Source organism: Tyto alba, unplaced genomic scaffold (genome assembly GCF_018691265.1).
Source record: "Tyto alba isolate M040663 unplaced genomic scaffold, T.alba_DEE_v4.0 Super-Scaffold_9, whole genome shotgun sequence".
Taxonomy (NCBI): domain Eukaryota; kingdom Metazoa; phylum Chordata; class Aves; order Strigiformes; family Tytonidae; genus Tyto; species Tyto alba.
The window spans coordinates 24,324,018-24,340,964 of record NW_024881330.1 but is presented as its reverse complement, the minus strand read 5'-3'; the positions used below and the strand labels follow the sequence as shown (position 1 = coordinate 24,340,964).

The window sequence follows — 16,947 nt, the reverse complement described above, 5'->3', positions numbered from 1 at the left end:
TGGAAAATAACCACAGTTCAAGTTTCCTCTAATTCTGATTGTTGCTGAAGTTTTTCCCTTCATCTTTGTCTCAGAATGCCTTACTACTGAAAAAAAAAACACATTTCTTCTAAATGCCCAGATAGGAAATCAAAACCATAAACCTGGCAGCGAAAGAGAACAAGCATTACAGTTTCCAATGTTACCAGAAGACTTGCAGCCTCAAGGTGGTTTTGTTATTTGCATTTTCTTGCAATAGTGTGTGAAGTTAACATCCTCAAAACTTAAATGAGTGGTTGTTATGTAAAGAACCACACATTTAGATGTAGGATTCTTCAAGTAGAACTTTCTTCTAAACGTATGTTTTGTTCTCCCCTAATTCTGCTCATTTCATTAAGCTAGTGGATGCTGAAGTATACTTCCTGAAATTCTCTGTTTAATTCCCAATGAGCTTTTTTCTCTTTTATAAATAAGAATATACACCACCATCTAAAATAAGCTATTGAGAAGTAATTAGAACATCTCTGAAACATGCTGCTCTATGCACAATCCTAGACAGATTACTTTTTTTGGTGCCTTTGCAATATTCAAAGGCCATGCTGTGAAGGTTGTGTATGTGAGGTACCAACTGTAACTGTGCATCCTTGGTTCCTCACACCCAGAATACCAAGTAACTTTTAACAGGACTTTAGGCAGAGTTAGGAATATAGACACAAATACAATTTTTTGAAGAAGTTCCATCACAAGCTGAACCTACAGATTGACTAATGAAGAAATGTACAGTCACTGTTTTCCTCAAGGCTTAAGAGCCACTTTCAAGAGCTCCATCATGCCTGGAAGGGCACTGTGCTTACAAAAAGCACGTATGGAATTTATCAGGAAAAATCTGCAGGTCTCAGGGATGGACACATTTCTCAGATCTTGAAGCACACTTGTGCTCATGTGGATGCACAGAAATCACAGCCCTAGCCCTCCTGCAATAGATCCTGACCCAGCATGCTATTCCCACTACACTATTTCCTTGTGGGAAAATCATTATGCAACAGGTGTTTTTGCCATACATCTGAAAAGCTTCCTAAACCTTCTCATCCAAATCTAAAAAAAAAAATCTGATTTCTCAGTCTTGGATGTGTGTGACTTCGGTTAAGAACACAGGCAGGTTGATTTCCTGGCTTGAAGCAAACCCTGCAGGAACCACAGAAAGTGCAACCTTATACAGTTTTTTTCCAACATAAAGAAAGCCAATATGATTCAAGATATACTTCCTCAAGTATGTGGTAATCACTAGAAAATACTATTTTCACTAAAAGAATTAGAAAAATGAAGAAGTTAACCTGTAGCCATAAGCTCATAGAGATGATCCAAAAGGGGATGTAAAGATAACATTAACGTCTCAATAAAAAACTGGTTCATTAGATCAGCCAAAAAACTCCTATTAAGCTCTTGGAAAATTTCACTGAAGGATGTCTTGACCACACTTCCAGGAGAGAGGTGTACTCCTGAAGAGTGCCTAAAGAACAACTGCTATTTTTGCTTTCAAAAAATGATCCAGATCAAGGGGAAGGAGACCTCCCATTCAAATCATAGAGGATGAGTACAAAGCTGGCCACCACCCAAAAAACTGGTCCATTCTTGGCTGTGTATGTACAGATAGTGAACTTCCTAACACTTTTTGATAAGAATGTTCTCAGAGGAACACTGTAGGATCAGGAGACTTTCAACAATCTGGCCTAAGACATAAGGAATCAGGCAATGCAAGTCCTGTGACAGTAGCCTGAAATCCCCAAACTAATTGTTATTATGGAGAGGTAGAAGAGATTCTAGAATAAAAACTGCCTTCATGAAGATAGGGAAAACTTATGTCTTTTGACTATCATAGCAAAGATGAGTTGCAAGAAAAAGACTAGTAAAATGATTGTGTCTAGTGGTACCCAAATGGGATCCTGTTGATAAACCAGGCCAAGACCAGAAATATTTATTCACTTAATTAAAAATATTTATTCTTCATTATCAGGAAAAACAGGCCCATTGAAGCATCTCAGGTCCTAGAAGATTGGTTTGAATATCTTCCTGAAACCTACTCATTCACAGTTCTCCAGTCTCCATTACCCGATACTATCAGGGATCTCAATAAATAGATAGCCAATATGAGTCTGATACTAGATCTATCAATTCCACATATCACTGTCTTTTCTGCAGATCATGAAGATCTCACGCCTCCTTGTTTCTTCACACAAAATACCATCCTGGTGTGTTCTTGACATACAGAGGCTTAAATTGTTCCTAATACTCTATTGTCATGATGAAGCACAAGGTGGGATGGGCCAGATGGGATCAATTTCTTCAACCTCAGCTGCCCTTTGGGGTGTATCTGACCAAACCATGGGCCTGCCTGATGAACTTCACCAGCTGTAAGACTTGAACATTCACTAGTATACCTACTCACCAATTATCTAGGTGTTGCAAAATTCCAAGAAGGCTCGGAGCCAGCTCTGACTTGATCACAATTCTGAGGACAGCTAGTCACTCCAGCGAAAAGCCAAGAAATGCATTCAGGCCACCCTGAAGCCCTTGTACTGCAGACAAGACCTTTTTCTGAGAAGTCCCAGAGAAAGCTGCTGACTTTAATGAGTAGGAATTTGGAAGCAGTACTTCTGTACATGTGATATGGGGCAATTTGAGGACAGTTCTGTAAAAAGAACTGAAAAAGCAGCTAGACTAATTCTCTGTCTCTGGCAAGTGTGAGCAGTTATGTAGAAACTCACTGAAGTGATCTTAACTGTGGGACAGATGGTATTTGTGCTTTAGATCACTGAGGGGGAACGAGACCTGGCGCTCTTTCCAATAAGGCAAGCATCTGCAATGGTGCTTCTCAGTTACTGAGCTATGGCGCATGGCAGAAGGAAAAGATAAAGAAGAGCTGATGCAGACCAAGAAAACTTATCCTTATGTCAAACATGGAGATGAGCTTCTAGCTACAGAAGACTGCTGAAATGAGTCTTACCAGGTGTGGTGGGTTAACCTTGGCTAACAGCCAAATGCCCACCCGGATGCTCACTCACTTTCTCTCCTTAACAGGACAGGGGTAAACAATAGGATGAAAAACCTCATGTCTCAAGATAAAGACAGGAAGATTGTTTACCAATTACCATCACAGGCAAAACATACTTGACATGGGGAAAATTTAATTTGTTACCAATAAAAATAGATTTGTGAGAAACAAAAAAGAAAAACATTAAAACAACACCTTGCCTCCTCTCTTTCCCAGGCTCAACTTCACTCCTTCATTACAGACTCTTCTACCCATGCCCCCTCACCCCTCCCTCCCCACGCAACACAGAGGGATGGAAGGGTGAGCAGTTATGGTCAGTCTGTAACAGTTCTTGCTGCCGCTCCTTCCTTCTCTTAGTTTTCATAGAATCGCAGAGTGGTTTGGTTGGAGTCCAACTCCCTTTTTAAAAGTATTTTAAGGCTCGTTCCACTTCTCATGGAAGCAGAAATAACTGATACTTGAACTCTCAGGTCTTACTCCCCTAATCAGTCTCTATTCTCATTCTCACGATGTGCATTGTAACACATCTGTGGGGTAATTCTGTTACACATGCACTATTATATGAATGCTGGACCGGATCGACTCTCTGCCACAATGACTGGTGCTCAAAGCCACTTCCGTCTTCTTCAGAGAAATACCTCTGTGGGGCCAGCTCATACTAATTCCTCATTTCCCCATGAGCAGGAAAAAGACTACATCAATTTTCCTCGTTTCCTTCCCTTCCCTGTTCCCTCCATCCAGGCTCCCAGTAGTCTATTCCTCCTTTTGATTTCCTCTCTCTACCAGCCAGGACAAGTGGTTGTAACAACTGAAGACACTGTGATCTGTGTACCTGTGGTTAACAATTCTGCATTCAAACTTTACTGATGTTGAGTAGTGGATGGCTGTTGTGCTTGCATGGACTAAGTGTTGCTTTTCCTTCTCTTTTTCCTTTTTAAATGTATATGAAATTACATTCTATGATTCTATGTATAAAACTCTTCAAAAGAATGTTAAGTCAAATACTTGAAAGACATTAGGGAAAAACATCTTACCACTCCTTAAGCAACTTTACTTTTGCTTTTTCCTTATTATACTTAAACACTGTAACACATTCATTAAATATATGACCAGGGGTTAAAACTCAGTTAAAGAATAAGCTCATAATGGGTCAAGCAACGATAAACGCATCATTCCCAAACTTTTGAGCATTTGATTTCAGCACCTGAACACAGGTTTTTAACACTTTTTTTGTATCTAATGAGATTAGTTGAGAATCCTTCACAATTATCACATAATTTTTTCCCAGATAACCAATAAACTAGACATCACAGATGAACATTCTCCTTCATATTTGGTCTTATAGTCTGCATGTCCGAAATAATGCTAATAGATCTGAACAAAAAAAAAAAAAAAAAAAAAAAGAAAGAAAGACATAAAAAAAGTAGCTAGCCAGAGTGTTCTTTCTTCTCATAGCTCCCACTCAGTAAGGCAGAGGCTCCCGTATCTCTATAACTAAGGTGCTTTGCTGGGCTCCCAACTACTCCTGTGAATCCGAGGTGCAGTTATGATGAGGACTTCTCTTGAAATTAGTGCTTGGCAAGAATGGACTTTCCTTTCAGGCATGGAACACATTACAGCCACTCTTCTCACTCCATAATAAAAAAATTGCACTAAATTGAAAATTGAATTACAACTCTAATAACCAAACATTTCTGTTAGCATGCTATACTGTTGTCCACTTACCACATGACATTTTTCACAATACATAGTACACTCAGGATGCCAGGTGAGGTTCATTGCACTGATTTCCATTTAAAGCTGTAAAAGAGTTTCTTGAATTGGCCATCTGCAAAATACTCTCCCCCATATGTTACAATGGCAACTGCCAGCAGCAGAGGCATTTCAGATAGTAATTCACTAATTAAAACTGTCAGGCTATTTTTCAATTAAGGCATCTCAGTTCTGGAATTAATTTCTCCCTAACCTATGGTCAAACAGCTTATGTTTGCTGACTTCCATAACATGGGATAAGGAACTGCAGAACCAAATGATCGTGGTGTTCGGTGACAGGACAGCTTAAGAACCACAGGGTATAGCAACTATCATTCTTTGGAAGTGCTCTACTTTGAGAAGCTGAAATAAGATGGAGAAGATGAACAAAGGAAGAATTGAGTTGAAATCAAGCTAGATTAGTAAACTGCTCCATTAGGATTTAGGTAATATGTTTTCTAAAGCATCCATGTTAATTCTAGGGTAGCATGGGTATCTGTAAAAAAAGTGGGTGCAGGGAACACAGCTTGGTATTGGAAGTGATACAGCCTCTCCATGCACACGACTGCTGAACCTCTGAAACTTAGCAGTGCTGGGTCCTCAGCAGGCTGCTGCTGCCATAGCAACAGCTCTTTAAAACACAGAAAACGGGTCAGGTAGTTTCAGACTAACCACTGTTTCCCATGTTGCTATTTTCTCCTGTAGTTTTGAGTCAGCCCACCTCTGAGATGATAGGTGGGCTGTTGTCATAGCCATTAGCCAGCAGAGAGGAGAAAACAAAGCTCTTGAGTTTCACAGGCCATAGGGCCTCCCCTCCACCTACTGCTCTTTCCCCCAAATCCTTCAGAAATCTTATTTGGAGGCATTAGCTCTTTTCCATCTTTTTCTCTGCAAATATCCTTTTTTTTCTGAAAACTGTTTGGGGCTTACGTTTTGTTTTGGGGTTTTTAAATTTTGTTTTGGTTGGTTGTTTTGGGGGCTTTTTTTGTTTGTTTTTTTTTAAGAAAGAGGGCACTGCACAACTCGGGAGTTAAATCCTGTTAACTACTGAGTGTAAGTGAAACCTGCTTTATTTGGCCATAACATCATTCCTTCAAAAGCTCTGTGTTACAGTATCATTCAAAACATGCTAGCAGTTGTCAGAGAACTTTAAGTAGGGGGAAAAAAACACTGTAAACCAGGTCTCTTTGAAACCTGTGACAAGGAAGTTAATGAGTTCAAAAGACAAAAAATTAAACAGCCGACCATGCACACACCAAGCTGCACTATGATCAACACACTCCTACCAATTCCTCCTCTGTTTCTCTGAGGCAGCATTGAAGGTGGGCTACACACAGGTGCTCACATCTCAGTGAATCAGCAGTCACAGGCAAAATCCCAAAGGACAAGCGTCAGTTTCATTTTTCAAATTAATGTCTTCATTACTTTAATTGAATCTGTCTGAATGTAGGCTTACTTACATCGGTCTCTATCTTGACTTACAGTGGAAACCCTTTAGAAAGACAGAAATAGTAACGCAATTTCTAATTTTGCAAAAGCAAAATAAAAAGCCCATTCCTACCATATACACACACACTACAAGCACCACGGAAATATCACATTTCTATCTCTGTGAACACTATCAGGATAATAGTTCTCATCTTGAGGTGATTATCCACCTCTGTAGAGCGCACATTCTCCTTGTGTGTGGATGGCATTTAGAACACATGACTATAATTAATGCCAATCTTAAAGTAATGATTAACAAAAAATAAATTATCATTCTGTGAAAGGGATAATCCAACTGACACTGCAGAAAAAAACCCACCCAAACATTTGCACTATCTTCAAAAAAATATAAGCACCTCCTCCAGGTTCCAGTGGGACCAATGTCCAAGAAGCTCCCAGTAAGAAAGCCTCCTCTTCCGTTCACACATTTCTTCTAGTAATTCCCTATACCAAAAATCACAGTCTTCAAAGAGGACATAACAAAATAAAAGAGATAGTAATTTTGGGACAGCTCATTTTTACTAAGAGAACTGCCTGGATCTAGAGAACTTTTTGGGGTGATGGGGAAGTTTGGTCTGTAAGCGTCTTCGAACAACATTTTTTTCCTCCGTTCTTACTTGAAAGAAGAATATTCAAATGTAAAAAACAACTAAATATATTGGGCTGTAGTGACACCATGAGGGAAAAAAAATTCAAACATGTTTTTAGGAAGTTCTACCTAATTCACAGCTATAAGCACTACAGCATGCTCATAGAGTATCATGCACAAGGCTGCACAGTTTGAAAAGTTCCTGCTTCTCAGCTGAAGACCTAACCTCATCCATGACCCTAGTCTGCTGCAATGCAAAGTAAAGTAAGTTAAATTCTTCCAAATGGTTTAAGCTAGCTTGTTTTAGTTCTCATTATGGCACACTAAAAATTGTCAGGGAAATACAGTCAGGGTTCTCAGCTGAGCATCATGCTGCTGTACCTTTAGAGACCTCCTACAGAGCAATTTTGTCCTGGTATGTCTTATCTAGGTTAAGAAACTAAATTTTCATACTAGTGTTCTTATATCAGTACAACTCCTCTGTCAACACAAACATAAATGTAAGCAATACCAAGATCTTTAAGTAGATGCTAAATAAGCGTTAATTCTTCAGGCATTTTCTTTGCTAGGGACCAGGTACACTTGCCCTAAATTTAGGAATACTGAGAAAAACCATTTAAGCTGTGAAATTACTAACCCTAAACCTAAACGCAGTTTCACATTTAAGCACAGTAAGGGAAATGGTTTCTTTAATAATCTGAGCACCTAATCTTAACAGTGCTATCTGTAGGAGCTTTGCCACTGACTTTAGCAAGTATGAGATTAACCCTACTGCAGCTTTACGTATTTGGTTTGCACTTATTCATATTACACTATAAAATAGGTATAAAAACTTGCCAAATTAATTTTATGGGTTTGTTGGGTCCCCTCCCCCCAATTTGGGGTGATTTTACATTTTTTTTTTTTTACCTTTTTAGGTACAGGTGCTGACTATGAGGTACATTTTTATTCAGACACAAATAACAATGAATGAAAAAAATCAGGTCTCCAGACAGTTAGCTTACAGCTTTACACAGCACATATATCTATAAAAAAGCCTCACCTTTTTCACCAAAAATAAAGTGACTAGTGAATAGCAGTGCTACAACCCTCAGTAAACAAAAGTAAATGTGGGCTACAAGGCATCTGTAGGCAGAGATCTAACGTAAAGGAATGACATTTAGGTAATTTTAATGTATACATTTCACACATTATTAAAATACAAATGAATGAGAATAATAAGATATTCTTATAGAAATACAGGTTTTGCTTTCAAGTTTCACAGGAGTTCCCTTTTATCTCTGAGCTATGCAAGTTACAAGAAAAGGAAACAAAGCTTACACGTAAACCAAATATTCTGGGCAATCCCTGGTTTTGGTAAACACGTACTAAGTCCAATCTAATCAGATATCTGAAGATATTAATTCCAAGTAACAAAGAACTCCAAGTATTATGAGCCCTCTTTGAAGTCAAGACCTTAATGCAGAAGTCTCTTTCTTCAAATTCTACAAGTTATTTGCAAACGAAAACCACACAGAATTTTTTCCGTTCTTCATAAAGCTCAATAGTATTAAATGTCAGCCATTTAATTTCCAGTATTTTGTTTATCAAATATTATTAATATCTATGCTTAATATGTAGTCTACACATGGTGTTTATTGGCTGCCGATCAAAACATGAAGCACAGAAATCTAATACAAGATTTGAGTTAGCCACATTGACACCGAAGTAATCAAAAATTTTTTTTACATTACATTTCTAGAATTCTGACAAGTCCTCATGCTCCTATTTGAATCCATTAAAAGAAAAAAAAAAAAAAAAGATAAAAAAGCTGAAATAAAAAAAAACCCACCCCGCGTTCTTCACCAAACCACATGATGAGGAAATCCTCTTCAAAACTAAGGAGTTACAAAAATTAACTTAAAACAGTCATGCAAAATTCCAGTCACCCACTCTCCTGAGGCAAGTTTTATTTTTACTACTTTTCATTATCATTAATCATCATAGCAAAGAGTAGGAGAACAGATTTTGTTTCTTGGTGGTTAAATTTTGTGATACTGTCATAGAGATGATTTCAAAGAATTCTGCTGAAACCCTGCAGTAGAACACACACCCCTTGGTGTCAGCAGTCACTTTGGGGATCAGACATTACACACAAAGGTGTGGTACACTGTCTTGACATTAACAGTGATTCATGCAACGTGGAAACTATTTGGATTCAATATCTCCCCTCCCCCCCCCCCCCCCCCCCTCTACGTTTTGGTAAAAGAAAACAGAATAGAGACCTGAAACTGAATTGGTTTGAGGGACAAAAAAGGATCATCTACGACTTGTCCAGCCAAAACTGTTTTTTCCAAGTATTTCAAAGCTCTTTCTAGGCTATACACATTACTCCTCTATTACACAATGATCTCAGAGAGGTATATTAGTACAGACAACTGGTTACCAAAGTAACAAGATGTTAGTTTAAACCGGCAGTGCTGCCCCAGCTCATCGGCTCCACTCGTTTCTTTTCTTTGTTCTCCTTAAACTATGCACAAAATTCAGACCTGCTGTATAACTGAATATATACACTAGAGCTACACTTCAGTCTCTTTATTTGAGCTAACAAAAAAAAAAGGGGGGGTGGTGTTAGATGATGCAAACATTTAAACTGTTTGGCACGAAGTAGTTTCATTCTTAACTGTATACTAAGAATTTGAAAGTTGGCTGAAAAATAAGTTTTAAAGTGTCTTCTCATTAGAAACCTATCTTGTAATTAAAAACCACATTGCACACTAAAACTATCTGACATGATACTGTAAGACCGCAGAGATGCTTTAAACTTTCATGAGAGAAAACATGGTTAAGTTTTTTGATTGAATCTTGGCTGAAATTTTCCAGAGGCAGACTCATGTTTGGAATTAATAGCTGACTGCTAATTGCAAAAACTGTTAAGGTTACCCAAGGTCTGGCCCCCCCAAAATACTGATGCTCCTAATAAACAAATCAAGTATGTCATGTTTTTGAGAGTTTGTAACACCTATGTGTTCTCAACATCTTTTATGATTGCAAACATCAGTCATAGTTTAAAAAGCCATAGGAAATAAGGCCATTGGAAGCATTTCCAGGTGGAGGTCGCTTAAAACAATCCTCCAGTCAAAGCAGGATCAACTCCACCAAAACTATTCCTGACGTGTTTATCTAACCAGGTCTTCAACACTCACAATAATGACAATTTCTGCAACCCCTCTGAGGCAACCTACTGTCGTATGTTGTTATCCTATTAGACATTCTTCTTACTATCTAATTTCAAATAAATTGCTGCAATTCAAGCCTGAGTTCTTATCTTCAGATGACATGTCAATGATAAGTAAAAATCTTTAATTCTGCTTTTCACATGTAAGAATGCAAAAAACTTTTTGGCCTAGAAGGGTGTTTTCTATGCTTTTTTAGGACACAAAATTCATATAATCTTTGTCAGACGGCATGATTCACTTTCCAAAACTGCAAAAGTACAGCACTAGCACTTCGGTATGACTGACTCGGTGATCAGAGTAAACGCTTTAAAATAATCCTATGATTTAAGATAAACAGACAGGATGAATTCTGTTTACAGCCTAAACAATTTAGTGATATGTGAGACCAAATTACTAGGCTTGATTATCAATTGTTTACTTCTATACTACTAGGGGAACGGACATATTCAAAGAGAAAGGATCCTATGTTAAACACCAGTTGGAGAAACACTCTGCTCAGCTTGTGTATTCCCCTGCTCTCTGCAAGAAAAATAATTCTCCATTTGTGGTCAGAATATACAAGCAGGATTTAGTTAAATCTGTCTGTATTTGACTTGTAGAGGTTTTTTTAAAAAAAAGGGGAAAAAAAAAGTGTAATAGGTTGGCATGTTCTCTTTGCCTAATGGAAAGAAAAACCCCACCAACCAACAATACATTTTTACTTTACGTGTCAGGCTGGCACAACCTCCCCTACTGCCTGCCTGAACAGCTGCCTGATAAGCTTAACAAACCATAGCCATGACCTGCAAATCATCCACAGTGGACTCCTAATACAAATATCTCTCCCATTGAATCCCTCCACACCTTTCATTTTTTAAAATAATCACTTGACACAGAGGAAGCTTCTCTACCAGCTGCCTATTGTAAGAGGTACAGAAAATGTCCACTGCCGAGGTTCACGCTGTCCTCACACAATGAGCGAGATAAAGCATATTACATTCATTATATTAATTTTCCAGTCTCTCCTCTCTTAGCTGTCTCTGAGCTGAAATGAATAAAATTCTGCATGCAGGCTGCCAACACCAATAATACTTTTGTTAACTATATGACAATGTAAATAATCTTCTGTTTATCTCATATGCGTACAGCCCATGCAAACCTAGAAACCTAAGTTTCATATTTGCTTAGTTAAGAAAACATTCTTCCTGTCAGCATCTGGAAATGTTTCACGATATTCAAGCAACTAATTAAAAACAAAGAAAAATGAATATATGTTAATATTTAATTTAAAATTTCAAATTACTTAGAGGAGAATCTCAAATGGTTGAAAACAGATTAAATACTTTCATTCCCATTCATTAGAAAGAAGACTGTACCAAACAAACTCATATGCTGCTTAAATACAATCAGAGTAAGCCCAGCCAAGGTTTTGCACAAAGAAGTATTTCCAATGAAGCTAACTCATCTTAGCCTTATTACTGAAGTTCTAATCAAATTCTACACAGTCCGCAGTCATTTGATGGTATTTACTTTTTTCCCGAATCTATTGTGACATTATACAATTATAAATGTTAACTGCAGTACTTGTTATCTGCGATACTATTATTTCACAATGATTATATTCTGATGTATTTGTTCTGGTTGAAACCCAGGGAAATATTCTGCCTAGGGTAACAGATGGCTTTTAAAATTTTTGTTGCTATTCCAGAATCTTTAAGTCACCCAAAATGCATCTACTTAAACATGAATACTGCAGTTACTGCAAAACATGATCTACGTGTTCACTGTTTAATATTTAACAATCTGGATACCATTCCTGTTTTGAAATAATTCTACTAAAGACACAAATCATTACCCTAGCATTGCTATAATAAATAGATTTGCCTTTTTACATTTTATCATCTCATAACAAAGAGTAAATTACTCATTTAAAATTAAATAATATATTCAATCAGTGTAAATGAATACTAGCAACTCATTCTGAGTAATCTTAATTCACAGATTATCATCAATTAGATATCACTTCACTGTAGTTCATGTAAACCTTTGTTAACACTGTGTCCCCCATTAACACATATTACTAAGGGGTAGAAGGATTTACAGAGCAATTTTATATCTTAATGAGATGTAAAATGTCACAATACAGTAAAAATGTAAACAGCAGGTTACTTAACAACATAGCACATTAATCTAGCAAGCTAAGATTTACCTGTTTTTTCCAAGATGATTAAAATTTCGAGCACTTCATGTGTATTAAAAGTTCACCTTTTTTGGTGAAAACAATCTTCTATAATGCCCATAAAAATGTGATAAATGCTACACAGAATATCACAAAAATTTCAACTGTGAAAGGCAAAAAGATATTTGAGCAAGCTGCTTCAACAACACCTTGCATTTACACTGCTCATTTAATACACAGCTGTCCCCAACATGTACGTATCTCATGGAAAACTTTCCCCATGGAAAGAACAAAGCTATCATAATAGCAACATGATCATACAAATACATAGTATCTATAAAAAACAACTGTTCTTAAAAGGACTGGTCACTTAGATGGTCAAAACAAACACATCATTTGCTCTAATTCGGCACTCTGATCCAAACTGCTGACTTGTGAGCTAAGGCTAAAAGTTGGCCCATTAAACAGTTAAGCCTCATTATAAAAAGCTGCTTATACACTGCATCATTAACATTTCTATGAATATCATACCCATACAGTATATAGCTTTACTGCATCTTATTAAAATACATTATTCGACTTTTCCTCACAATAAGTAATATCTTATTGATTAGACTTCTTGGCATCAAGGTTTGCTGTGAGTAAAACACCACTTAACCCCAAGTAAAACTGACAGAACTAGGGTTAGAAATACTGCTTTAATTTTGCCATCTGCTGCATGCCCCTTAAAAATAATTAAAATGTGTAAAAGAATTACCCATAGCCTGACAGTAGTAATTGAAAGCAAAAATCTACAATGATCCTCGAGTGTGAAATATATATTGAAAGTTTAATATAAAAGCTGAAATTTGAATGAACACTAGTTTGGGGTTTTTGTAAGATTTATACCTGGATCTTCAAAGGCTGAAGTGGAAAAAAACAAAAGAAAGCAAATACTTCCCCAGAAATACATTTCCCTAAGATTCACTGACATAAAAGACTCATACTTCTGTTTTTCAGAATCTATCATAAGACAACAAAAACAGACAACAAAATAACTGAAAACAAAGATCAAAAAAAGCAATCCTATAAAAATTCCTAGTCACAGAAAAGACAGCATTCAAAAATGTTTGGGGTTGGTTGTTGATTTTTTTTTTTTTTAATAAAAGGCAAGAAGATATGTAGTATAAAAACCCCGAGCATTTCTTTTGCATGAAAAAAAAGCACTTTAGTCCTGTAGCATGCATAACAGGGTAAATTTGGAATAATGTAATATTCAAGGTGACTATACAGTACCAGAATTAAGACTAGTTAAAAGTTATTTGCAATATACCTGATTCAATATAGTATAAGACTTCAAGGTCTGCAATGGCAATTTTTTCCCATTGATTCATGGAACATTACATCAATTACCAGCACAGATTGATCACAGAACTGAAGGCCTGCAGGACCAACACTCAGAGATGGATCTCAAATTCCCATATGGCATTAGTGAAAGAGGAGGATCAGCTTTTGAATTTCAAAACAGATGTACTTCAACAGTGAAAAACAAAGCATAAATACATACTTACAGAAGAAAAAACACTGCTAAAATAACTTTTTTTAAAGCTCAGATTGATGACCAAAGCACCTTATTTTCTTGGAAAAGTCTTGTACTTGTGTTTTCATTGGCAAAGAGTTTTTAAAACGTTTACGTCAGGACAGAAAACTATGCCCACACAAAAACTTTCAAGCCAGACCTAGTGCTAAATTAATTTTGCATTATTTTATACATTTATTTGTCCATCTTTAGAGAAAAGTTTCCTGTATCATTTATTTACATTATCTAAAACCAGCAGCGAGTAAGACTAACCGCTATATCTGCATTACACATATTTGTACATTTAAACAAATAAAGTAACTATGTACTGTTTTATCAAACAGTAAAATATACTTAGAATAGGACAAAACATCACTGTCACCTAAAGCAAATATACCATTTGGCCACAAGAATTAGCTCCCAATTCTGCAGGTTTCACCTTATACATAGAAATAAGCAAACTGATTAATCACAGGGATTTATAAAGCTTGTTTTTTCTTCCTTTTCCCGTCTCCCTCCCATCTCAACAGCATTTCTCGTTCTCTAGTTTATGCTATAACAGACACATACACTAATAAAATTCTAAGTCTTTCCATTCAATACACTTGAATAGCTCTTCTTAGCATGGCACTGTCATTCTGCCCTGGCTCACAAGTGCAGTGCTTGTTGGCTGCCAGCACTGGCATGCCATCTACGTACGCCTTACGAGGGTATATGGGTAGGTAAGAATAGTGGTATCACTCAGCAAATTAGTTTGGTGACCTCTAACTTCCAGAGCATTCCTCCTCTTCTACACAGAAAGTTGGAGTACTATTAGAATATACTAGCTTTAAGTTAGATTTTGATCACTTATATTTTAGTTCTAGTGTATCAATTCCTTATTTAAATAAAATTATGACCATTGGCATTTACTGTTAGGATCCCTTTCTAGCTCCCATTAAAGCTAATTCCAAACAAAATTGAATGGAATTATTTAGTACAAAAATTTCCATTATTTATCCCTTTCATGAATCATTTAAAGACTTCATGTCAGCAACTAAAAACATTCATGTTGATCTCACAGAGAGTAGATGATATATTATGCATGCTGCCCTCTGATTTATCCTTTCAGAAAGTCTCTTGCAGGCCACTTACCAATACTGCCACTAGCTGCCTCAAACATAAATAGAAGTGCTTCTAGAATATATAAATAAATAATTGCCTGTGGTTCAAACCAGCAGGCTGTTAAAACCAATACCCTGCATGACATCAGCTGGTACCAGATGCTTCAGAGAAACATGTTCTTGAGTGGACTACTCTGAAGCAGTACATCCTTTATTGAAGAGTCTTCCTAAACTCCTTCTTACACTGGCTTATCTATGGAATATCTGGCTTTTATCATGCTTAAAACAAAATTCTGCCCCCAATTACATACATTGCCCATGCCAATAGCTATTCACCTTTTTTTAAATCCTATTTGGTTTTCAATCAGCATCATTTTGTAGCAATATGCCTCACAACACTGCCTTTTTAGGGAGTCAAGGACAAACTGCACTTCACACAACTTCCATGAGACACTGGAAAAGGGCACCCAGACAAGTTGTGGATGTCCCATCCCTGGAAGTGTTCAAGGCCAGGTTGGACAGCACTTTAAGCACCTAGTAGAAGGTGTTCCTGCCCATGGCAGGAAAGCTGGACTAGATGACCTTTAAAGGTCCCTTCCAACACAAACCATTCTGTGATTCTAGGATTCTGAAATCTTTGACTTGCCGGTCTAAGACCACTAGCAAGGTCTGCCTACAACAAAGAGAGCAGTTAAGGTTCTGAAGATCAAAACTCCTCAGGTTTGGTTCTTGGACAAATTCCTATTTCAAGAAGGCAGCTTTGTATGTACAAGCAACGTCAAGAAGTTCACGGGATTATCCATACATTAATTACTCATGAATAAGCACATTAAAGAATCAGGATCTTAGCATTCACATGAAGAATCTTTTTTTGCACGCATTTGTTAACAAGTAATGGACAAGAGTGCGAATTTTAAATTATTCTAAGGGCAATTTTATTGCCACTATAATAACCCCACTTAAATAACGGCCAGTTGTTTTCCAATTAATAGTGCAAATAATTATTTTCTTAGTCTATTATGAGGATGATGACTATTGAATTTTATAGTAAAAAAAAGCCTAGAAAAACCCTACCCAAACCAAAATCCAACTTAATCAAAATTCTCCACCAGCAACAGCTTGTACTGTGCTATTTAACTGGCTTTACTCCAGTAGCTTAAATTTAAGAGTCAGCTTTTTGTAGAAATGCAGTAAGTGAAAACTGGGAAAAAAATCCTACACCTACAGCTGTCACCTAAAATTAAACACAACATTTTTCTCCAAATCTCAAGTGTACTTTCAAGAAGGTGCCATGTGATCATATTTAGCTACTGCACTGCAGTTTAGAACGTGTTTAATCTACAACAGATAAACTAAATTCTTTCATTCAAGTATGTTAAAAAAAATTAACAAAGGTGAAAACCAGGTATAATTATCTACAAGTCTGTACACAGTAATTATTTATTTAAGAGCAACCTATAACTTAGGAATGTTTTCTTTTTGCCCCTGTCATAATTTGCAACATAGGCAAAAAGAAATAAACTACACATTTTGGAGGAGGGAAAAACCGCACCTTAAAATAGGCATACCGGTGTTGAATAGAATAATTCTATGTAGAAAGATGTGTGCTATTGGAATAGTACCAACAAACTGGCTTGTGCAAAACGGTAGGTGATCTTAACCATCTCCAAGGAGACTGATTAAATGGCTCCAATCCAATTTAGAATGTTTATCATTACACTGAGATACTCAGCAAACGTGACAACAATATTACATGCCTGTAGCAACTTTTTTTTTTTTTTTTTAATAAATAGAACTGGGTAAAATTTTGAAGTTGTTATAAATTGTAAAGAACTAAAATACTTTTTTTAAAAAGTAGTTACAAAGAAGTACATTCATAACATCACATACAACTCCTCATTAAAAAGGTCCTGCGTTAAGCAAATGTATTTATTTCCACAACCGGGATAAGGCATTAAGATTAGATAACTGGATGGTATTGTTGAAAGTTTACTTACATTAACACAGCTACAGAAAGAAGTTATCTATTTTGGGCAGATAAAAAACAAAC

The 16,947-nt window shown here is 36.7% G+C and overlaps 1 protein-coding gene across 2 annotated transcripts in view; it reads right to left on the bottom strand.

Moving 5' to 3' along the window:
* STK3 (serine/threonine kinase 3) overlaps positions 1-16,947 on the bottom strand; it is a 134,431-nt gene that overhangs the window by 33,394 nt on the left and 84,090 nt on the right. The window lies entirely within an intron of this gene.